General features: G+C 40.5%; 1 pseudogene; it reads left to right on the top strand.

Moving 5' to 3' along the window:
• Positions 1–5,854: 5,854 nt before the first annotated feature.
• Positions 5,855–7,660, top strand: LOC108434906 (annotated as a pseudogene).
• Positions 7,661–8,125: the final 465 nt, after the last annotated feature.

Raw genomic sequence — 8,125 nt, forward strand, 5'->3', positions numbered from 1 at the left:
CCTCGCTGAGCTGCAGTAGCGAGTACAGAGCAGCAGAGGGCGCTGCAGACAAACAGCGCAGAGGCAGTTCCAGCTGCTGGATCTTCAGGTCTACAATCAGGATCAGTTTGATTATGAATTCTACAGTGCTAATGAAGTAGTGATGTAATGGACTGTGAATGAGGCCAAATTAATCAGAGCCTAATGGACTCAGAAAACACTTACAGACACAGAGACGCGCTTCTGTAAAACGTGACTGCAGCACAGTAAACACAACAGGCATGATTAACTGTGTATGTTAGCCTTTTAAACATGGATACAATTCATTTATTGATCTTTATGATCAACCTACTATAAATTATTCAGCATTCACAAATTATTCAGTATCTACTGTAAATGGTTCAATATCTACTATGAATTATTCAGTAAAGAGAGACTGGGGCAGTCGTAGACTGGAGGTTAGGGAACTGGCCCTGTGACCGGAAGGTTGCCGGCTCGATCCCCAGTGCCGACAGTCCATGATTGAGGTGTCCTTGAGCAAGACACCTAACCCCCAATTGCTCCCCGGGCGCCATGGATAGGGCTGCCCACCGCTCTGGGCAGGTGTGCTCACTGCCCCCTAGTGTATGTGTATTCACTAGTGTGTATGTGGTGTTTCACTTCACGGAAATGCAGAGGTGGAATTTCCCCGTTTGTGAGATTAAAAAAAGTATCACTTAACTACAATAAATCATTCAGTAACTACTATGAATTAGTCTGCATCTACTGTGAATTATTCAGTAACTACTAAAAATTATTTAATATATATAGCATGAATTATTTAGCAACCACTATGAATTATTCAGTGTCTAGTATGAATTATTCAGTATCTATTATAAATTGTTCAATATCTACTATGAATTACTCAGCACCTAATATGAATTATGCAGCATTCACTATGAATTATTCAGTAAATTTTATTTCATATGTACTATGAATTATTCAGTGATGACTATGAATTATTCAGGAACTGCTGTGATTTATTCAATATCCATTACAAATTATTAATTAATTACTATCAATTATTAAGTAATTACTGTAAATTACACAGTACATCCAGCAAATTATTTGGTAACCACTTTAAATGTATCTACTTTAAATGATTTGTTAACTACTATGAGCTACATGTTGTGTTTTTGTGTGATTTTGATTCACTTAATTATGATCTTTTATGATTTTCATGATGTACAGTCTTAACAATAAATGTCCTGAAATTTAAAAAAATCTTTAATCAGTACAGAACCTTGACATTATGGGAAGGTTCTTTAAACTTTCTTAAGGCTCTTCACACATCACACACAAAGAGGCTCCTTAAAGAACCTAAGACTGCTTTAAAAACCCATTTGGGCAAATGAATATTGATTCATCTGATCTTCGTGTATGTAAAAGTATTTGTGTTTATTTATTGACTGAAATGCCTTTAATGAGGACTGTTATGCAGCACCAGTGTGAAATGACCAGTGAGCTGGGCAGTATCAGCGATGCTGTAGTCAGCATTGGGTGAGAATTTCCATAGCTGAATGTTGTGGTCACTGCGTCATGCCCACTGGAGTGGGCAGATAATGAATGGAGCTATGGAGAGTGAGGCTGGCTGCTGAGGAGTGCGAGGGGTACGGCCAGTCATTTAAACACACCAAGTTTGCTCACTCGCACTTCATACTTGCAAATGAGATTCACTCCCACACTCATTCAGACCAGCAGGACATTTACATTTCAAACACAACACAGCTCAGTCTTACATACAGCACTGCGCTGAAGCCAGAGAGAGGCCTGCGTTCAGTTAACCTCCGGTCAAAAAGGCCATTAAGAAGCCTCAGCAACTAAATCTAATCTCAGCTGTGTGAGTGTTCAGTGAGTCACTCTTTACCTTTATTCCAGCCTCCACTCTTTTCAGGAGACTCACTTTCAGTTCCTCAGAGAATCTACAGACACACCTCCAAAGTTCAGTCTTAGAAGCTGGTTGATGATTTTCTGAAGTAATCAAACCCATTCAGTGGTGTTGAGGTCTGGACTCTGGGGTGGTCAGTCTGTTGTTCAGCTTCTTTATTTGATGTGTCCGTCTCCTTTTCTCAGTGCGGTTCTTCTTGATCAAGAACACATCCTTTCAGACCCATAGCACTGAGCCATCTTCTGGACAGGAACATCTGTGGATGTTTTCAGACTTGAACCAGCTTGATTTTCTCCTCTCTCTCCAAGATGGAAGCTTTAAGTGCTGTTTATCTGATGGGGGCAGTTTTGGGCTCTACCAGCTCTTCCAGGTGGTTGTTAGTGGGCCCATTTTCAAGTCATTACTTGAACTCCAAGTTTGGAATTTTTACAAGTGGATTATCTTAAACCTGAGGAGGAATAGTGGATATATTGTACAAAGAATGTTGGAGATGGAGCTGCCTCTAGCATAGCTAAAAGAAATAGTAGCCATCTGGAAGACTGAATTCACTCTATATTATAGTCTGTGTTTATAAATAACAATGAGGCATACAGTGCCAGAAATTCAGTAACCACTATGAATTATATAGTAACCACTTTGAATTAGTCAGTATCTGCTATGAATTAGTCAATATCTGCTATGAATTAGTCAGTATCTGCTATGAATTAGTCAGTCTATTAGAGAAACTTAACAAATCTACACAGCTTAAGGCAGTGTAATGGTGGGATAAAAGCTTCTATGACATGATAGCTACATTAGCCTTGTAACTTCAGTGCTAAAACTAAGTAAGCAAAATTCAGACTCCAGACATGTCTAAGCTAATCGATTGCATTTGGGGAAAAAGGAGGGAAAAGAGTAAATGAAATTCATCACTAAACTATCACTTTAATACAGTCAGTAAGACTCTGCTAATTATCTACATGCATCAAAGCTGGAAAACAGTTTCTGCTCGTAATCGCAGTGAAATGTTCATGACAAATGAGGATGTGCGCTGGTGATGGGTTAGGGATGCATTTTTTTTCTCCTGTTAACTCACGTCTGCCACGTCAGGAGAGCAGATAAAGCCCTGAGGGAGCTGACGCACACCGGTCCCAGTTAACCCTTACAGCCCTGGAGTTCTTACCATTCAAACGCAATTATAGAATTATTTATTTAATGAAGTATGTTCACTTTGGATGTACACTCTGTATTGAGAGACTGCAGTTTGCGACTTTTTCTGCTTATTTTGGAATAAAAAAATGTAGAAGATGGATTTTTTTCTGCAAAACAAGACTGTATACACAACATTAACTTCTCATCAAATCAGATCATAATAAAATATCATAAATGTGGGCTGAATCTGCACTTTCCTCGGTTAGACACTGTAGGCCACCTGGCCAAGTTAGATGTTTCTAATAAAGTGGCCAGTCAGTGGAAGCACAAGGTAGATGTTTCTAATAAAGTGGCCAGTGAGTGGAAGCACAAAGGAAGGTGTTTCTAATAATGTGGCCAGCCAGTGGAAGCACAAGGTAGGGGTTAAAAGCTTGCTAGGGTTAAAAGCTTCATCACCCAGAAGCTCTGAATTGTCTTATTGCAGTGAAGGAAACGTCAGAGGGTTTGGTCACTGCTGACGGTCCTCTGTAATAAGATGAGAGTTTTCTCAGTGTAATATCAATGATGTCTCAGCGTCCTGTTCGGCCCCCTCAAGCTGTGAGCTAGTCACGCTGCCCGATAAAACAGCTCCAAAACGCTCTGAGCTCACACTGACTGAACCATACAAACACAGTGGACACACAACCCTCCACTGCCCTCCCTCAGAAAGGATGGATGACTGTTCATACAGGAAGTTATTTACTCATTTTAACTTTTGAACTGCAGGCTTATCATTCAGCTAACAATACTAAGACTTATGATCCAGTAGCTACGATAAATTATTAAGCAACAGCTCTGAATTATTCAGTATCTACAATAAGTTATTCAGTAACAATGATCATTTATTCAGTAATGTAATGAAACTAACATGTACGAAGCTGACTGCTGATTAAGGGCTGGTCTCCTTTCATTGGAAAAATCACTGAGAAAATCCTTTAAGCCTTTTATTGGCCTTCTGTTCTTACATAGCTGTCTAGACAAATTTCATTCATTCTGTCAATTCAGTCAAATCGGTCAAATTGCAGAATTTCAGCCTAATCATAGTACTGAGTTGGCTCTAATTAGGGCTATTAACAACATTCACTTAAACACAGCCTCTGGAAAAATATCTGCCCTACTACTGTGCCCTCACTGCTGCCTTTAATACCACTGACCATAAAATTCTCATAGACAGTCTTGAGAACTGGGTTGGACTTTCACTAGCTGCCTTAAAATGCTGCAGTTCATACTTGCTAATAATAATGCTTCTGATTGAGTGCCATTGACCTGCGATGTCCCCCAGGGTTCAATTCTTGGGCCAAATCCTACATGATTACAGTCCAAGAACGGTCCCCTTGACTCACTTTGTAAGTGCCTTGAGGTCATCACAAACTGGATGGAACAAAACTTTCTGCAGTTGAACAAGGATAAAACATGTTATTTTATTTGGTAACACCAATGAGAGGCACAAACTAGCTGCCCATCTGTATTCTAGGGCCCTAAAATCTATAGAACTAGCACACAACTTTGGCCTCGACCGTTTAAGCGGCCGGCCAATTTTTGGCGTTTTAAAAATAATCGGCATCGGCCGATATATGTGCGCACAAGGCCGATATTTAAACATCGCCCCCGTCAGCTCAGTGACTGTATACAGTCATTGGTCTGGCTGTTGTTGAGTGCCCCATGTGTCCATTTTGCCACTGTCCAGGCAGACATCAGTGAATGCACAAGAACAAGGATTGTATTCCTCCAGCCTGTAGCTGCATGCCGTCTCATCAGAGAAAACAGTGAGAACTTCTCCATTTCAACTCTAAGCCTTGGACCAGTGAAACCGGCTAGCTAACACTAGTTAGCGCTAGCTAGTACTTGTTACTGTCTGCTCTTTGTAACATATAAAGTGTCTGCATAATTAGAGCTATTCTGTTATGTAGAGAGGAAATGCCAATAAACTTATTTGGAAATGTAAATGCTAACAACCCTCTGACCAGCTAAACTGGCGAGCTAATGCTAATCAGTGCTAACGCTAGCTTACAGGGCTCAAAAGTGTTTTTCACCTCAACAGTCTGCTATCATGAAGGACTGAGTTGATAGTTATAACCCAAGAAACCCAACGTTATTTAGTATTTCGAATCAGCTCTGCTTGCTGTGGCTAACTTGTTAGCTTACATCAACGGGGGTCCGAAAGCTAGCGTGACATCATCAGGAAACAAACGTTATGGGCGTTTAGTTTCTGCACAAGCACCTCCTCCTCTACCCTTTCCCTATGTGTGCATCTCTCCCCACACGTGTGAGTGTGTGTGTTTAACTGAATGGGTAAATAAACTTAAACAATAAATATCTGTAATCTGAATATCTGTCTAAATATCTGTTTTAGGAATGTCTTGGGAAGATTGTGAAACAAGTTAGTTATACAGCCCTGTACTGTAACTCCCATGCACCTTGTTAAAATAATTTAATATATTTTCAGTTACCATGGTCGTCTTTTAATGGTAATAGTTTTTTCTGCCATCCTAAATCACTAGCCAATCTTTGGCTAGTATTAAATGTATCAAGTTGCGTGTAGAATAATGCAGTTGAGTGAGTAATTTCTGACCGTGCTGAACTCTGCTCTCTAGTCAAGTTCTGAAAGTGTTGCTGAATGTATTTTTCTGTCATCTTAATATATATTTTAAATATCTTACTATGATGGCTATCCTCAGATAACCATGTATATTTAATTGTAATTTGTATGGAAAAAAGTATTTATAAATTTTTTTACCCAAATGCTCACCCTCTATATTTCTGTTTTAATAATTTCAGATGGCTGGACAGAAATCTAATGTTCTGTGGCAGCATTTCACTGAGCCAGCACCAGGAAAGGCAAAGTGCAATACCTGCAGTGAATTGGTGAGCATGGGGGCTGAAACAGGGAAGAAAAAAAAACACAACAAACATGTGGAATCACCTGAAGCATCACCACCTCCCTATTTATAAAGAGACACAGAAGAAAAAAGAAGATGCGGCTAGAGAAGACTTACTTCAGCCCACTGCAACACAGCTGTTTGATGCTCAAAGAAAATGGATATAGTCAGATTCCAGGTCAAAAAGAATGATAGCCACAGACAACCAGCCATTCACAGTTGTTTCAGATGTGGGCTTTAGACGATTGATGGCTGTATTGGAACCAAAGTATAACCTCAAAAGTGAGAAGTACTACCGCACAGAGATGTTGGACAGTGTGCATACAAAGGTTGTGAAGAAAATCAAAGCACTGACTGCACCCGACAATGCTGGCCCCCATTTGTCTTTCACTACAGACTGTTGGTCAGGAGAAACTGAATCACTGATGAGTCTAACATGTCATTTCATTGACAGAGATTGGGAAAGGAAACAAATTGTCTTGAATGTCAAAGCCATGTTTGGCTCCCATACTGGGGACTATATCTGTGGGCTGTTTCTTGGCATGATGGGTGATTGGGGTATTGACCTAGATAGAGTGGTGCTTGTGCTCAGAGACAGTGGCGCAAACATGATCAGAGGTATCAGACTGGCAGAGATACCGGACCTCAGCTGCATTGCACACCTACTGCAGCTTGTGGTAAATGAGGGCATCAACAGTCAGAGAGCAGTTGGAGACATTATAAGCAAGTGGAAGACATGTGCAACACACTTCAGCCACTCTGTTCTAGCAAAACAGCATCTTATGGCCATTCAAGAAGACCTTGGCCTCCCCCAGCATGGAATCATTCAAGCTGTTCCCACCCGCCGGAACTCCACTCTGCACATGTTGCAGAGGATGCTGGAGCAGAAGCGTGCCCTGAGTGTGTATTCAGGAGAACATGGGAAGTTTGCAAGTCTTTCCGCAGAACAATGGGATTTCATCCCAAATTTGCTCGACACACTGGGCCCTATCGAAGAAGTGACTCTTGAGATGAGCAAAGCAGAAGCCTGCATCTCCTGCATCATCCCAAGCATTGCAGTGCTGAAGATGCTGCTTCAGGCAAAGGGTCCCACTTCTAGGGGAATCAAAACATTCCGTGAGACAATGTTGCAGAGCTTGGAGAAGAGATTCTCTAAGATTGAGTAGACCAAATGTTTGGTGTTGGCAACACTGCTGGGTCCTCGATATAAGGGCCATGTGTTTGCAGCAGAGGGCACGATGGACAAGGCAAAACAATGGCTAAAAGAGGAACAAAGGAAGGAACCTGTGATTCTGACAAACAAGTGACCACTGAGGATCAAACATCGGAGTCCAAACGAATGAGGGTGGAGGGAAGAAACCCTCTGGTCTTGTTGACCAAATGTTCGCAAACATTCTTGGGACTCAGTCATGCTAAGGAGGACTGCGAGGACATCTCTGATGAACTTAACTCTTACCTCTGAGAGCCGGTAATTGACAGAAAGTCTGGTCAGCCACTGGAATGGTGGAAACAGTACCCGTCTAAGCCTTCTTGCACCACTGGCAAGAAAATATCTCTGTCCTCCACCCTCCTCTGTTCCCAATGAGAGACTTTTAGTGAGATTGGGACCATTTATGAGAAGAAAAGGAACAGGCTCACTGGAGAAAAGGCAGAGAAACTTTGTTTCCTGCATTACAACTTGCTGCTTTTAGACTGGGACTACTAAAAAAGAGAGGCTGAGAAAACATTCAGTGAGGATATTGCCATTTTATTTCAAGACTGGAAACTGTTTCCTACAATTTGCTGCTCTTGACTTGGACAGGGTTTACAACCTTTTTTCCCCAAATATTTCACTTTAACTTTAACTTCATGACTTCAAATATTTTTGTTAATATTGTATTTATATTTTGATTACTTATCTAAATGCTCAAACACAATGCACACACAGTTTGGTGCTTAAATAATGGCTCCTTAAAAGAAGTTCTTCTATGTGCAACTGTCCTCACTAAGCATGTTCATTCTTAAAAACAAAAAGATATTGCTATCTGCTTGTGTATGTTAAATGCACTGAAACCTTTGATATAATTTGTATTTTTGTAAAGTTTTATTTTTTTATTTAATTTTTTGAACGGCCAAAAGAGCAAACAAGAATATACAGTGATAAATAAATGTTTATTTAAGATCATTAATT

This window comes from Pygocentrus nattereri, chromosome 14 (assembly GCF_015220715.1).
Source record: "Pygocentrus nattereri isolate fPygNat1 chromosome 14, fPygNat1.pri, whole genome shotgun sequence".
Lineage (NCBI taxonomy): Eukaryota > Metazoa > Chordata > Actinopteri > Characiformes > Serrasalmidae > Pygocentrus > Pygocentrus nattereri.